This window comes from Pundamilia nyererei, unplaced genomic scaffold (genome assembly GCF_000239375.1).
Source record: "Pundamilia nyererei isolate P.nyererei 1_Seehausen unplaced genomic scaffold, PunNye1.0 scaffold00042, whole genome shotgun sequence".
Taxonomy (NCBI): Eukaryota; Metazoa; Chordata; class Actinopteri; order Cichliformes; family Cichlidae; genus Pundamilia; species Pundamilia nyererei.
The window spans coordinates 3,101,244-3,103,193 of NW_005187443.1; the positions used below are offsets into that span (position 1 = coordinate 3,101,244).

Sequence of the window (1,950 nt, forward strand, 5' to 3'; positions counted from 1 at the left end):
CTAAAAGGGTAGCTAGACCTAAATCCACTGTTAATTTGATGGAATAAAAGACACCGCAACCTAGTAAAGGATCAAAGCATGCTGCCGCACAACGTGTCACTACAAGTTGTCTCATGTCGTCGTGTTAGGCGTGCAGGACAGCCACACCGGAGTTAATTTGATTGAATTAAAAATCTTGATTACTGGCTGAGCACAGCTGGCTCTGAATCAGTTGACAGTGTTGCTCCTTTTTTAAGGTGCCAAATAGAGACTGCCATACTCTTCTTACTGTTTATGCCACTCAGGTTGCAGGTTGCCAAAGTCTTTAGTCAACATTGCGGATTCCTTTTGCTGAAAACATCGTCCCTATCCTCAGTATGATGAGCTGGCTCTACTCAGCAATGCTGTGGGAAAAGGGACTGTTCAGCTCAGTCGGATGGGTGATTCATTTGAGTTTGTGGAGTAATTGACCTTGTAAATATGGAACTTGGGAGTCTGTGCTAAATCATTATCTCTGAATTAGCCATTCTTCATTTTTTAGCACTTGAAACAGTACAAGCATTTACATAAAAACTAATATTTCATGAAATGTATGGCTCCCAGTAGTCATGGAGCAGATGGCTGTCACCAACACACACAAAACTTGATAAATGAACATCAAGATTAAGGGACAGTCGGGCGTTTCTGTAGAAGCTGGTGGAGAAAAGGTTCATGATTTTGATAGGCAACGTGTGACAAAAAACTTGTGAATACATTAGATTTCCAGCAAGGCTCTTATTATAAGTATGACCCAATTATAGCATGAATATGATTATTTTTAAAGGAGAAACCATAATCAAGCTTTTAACTGCTTGTAAGAAGGAACTGTTAAAGATGAGCTCTCAGACTTTACAACTATCTCAGTTGTATGCTATATTTCTATTCATTTCCATACACAAAATGTGAACAAATCCTGCAGATTATTACAACATAGTTAACCACTCGTCAAATGTCAGAGTCCAAACCCCCAATAAGCACTTCTGTGCCTGTCCAAAAAAATCACACTGAGAAAGCTGTGGAGGAGGAACTGCATCAATCATTTCAGGCACACATCAAAACATCCCACAGCCCCATGTTGTTTTATTTAACCACACAGAAACCAGCAAGCCCCCAAATCATATGAGGGCGCCTGTGAATTTTCAAGAAATAGCCTTTAGCCTGTTATGTCTTCTAAACCCGCAAAGGCGCAGTGTAAATACTGGCTCCAAAAAAAAAGGAAAAAACCAAAAAACAGCGTTTTGAATCAGCATGAGTCACCTTCCCACCCACTTTGGACGAAATGTTCACTCCTGTCTAACAGATTTGACTTAACATGTAAAACACAGAGAAATTCAGTGGGCGATATGTGGGCTCCTAGACACAAACAACAACAAGTAAATCAACAGTTTTAGTCTCTGTGGAGCCGTTTTGGGTTTTTAAAAAAATGATTATTATTTTTTTTACCTTCGGGTGAGAGCGCTTCTGGGAAATTGGAGAAGACGACTTGGAGAATGTATCCGTGTTTAGTCCGTAACTTCCCGTGCAGGGCATCTGTTTTTCAAGACGTGCTGACGGCGAGGAAGAGGAGGATGGATGAAGGAGATCACACTTGCGAGCGCCGCTGTGGTAACTAGCAGTGACAGGCGCTTTCCGCTGAAACCCGGCGTGCCGTCCTTTGACGCCTTATTTGTCCGGTGAGTTTGTGTGCCTCTCGCGGGGGTAAAAGCGGGAACGCCGGTCCACCGTGGTCTCCATTACCGAGCTCTGTGTTCACTCTATATTTCTAAGCTTAAAGACGACAGACAGGCACATGAACAAAGAGACACACAGGCAGGTGAGAAGAAGGAGAGGAGGACTGCCTCTGTCTGTCAGGCAAGCGAGGAGAGAGACTGAGACGCTGCTGCAACCAACCAACAAACTCCAAAGAGAGAGAGAGGGGGGAGAGGGAGAGAG

General features: G+C 43.3%; 1 protein-coding gene across 4 annotated transcripts in view; it reads right to left on the reverse strand.

The window, feature by feature from the left end:
- dlgap4b (discs, large (Drosophila) homolog-associated protein 4b) overlaps positions 1-1,865 on the reverse strand; it is a 127,373-nt gene extending 125,508 nt beyond the window's left edge. For all 4 annotated transcript variants that reach the window (XM_013910388.1, XM_013910389.1, XM_013910387.1 and 1 more), the window contains exon 1: positions 1,462-1,865. The gene's annotated coding sequence lies outside the window, so the exon portion shown is untranslated. The remainder of the gene's footprint in view (positions 1-1,461) is intronic.
- Positions 1,866-1,950: the final 85 nt, after the last annotated feature.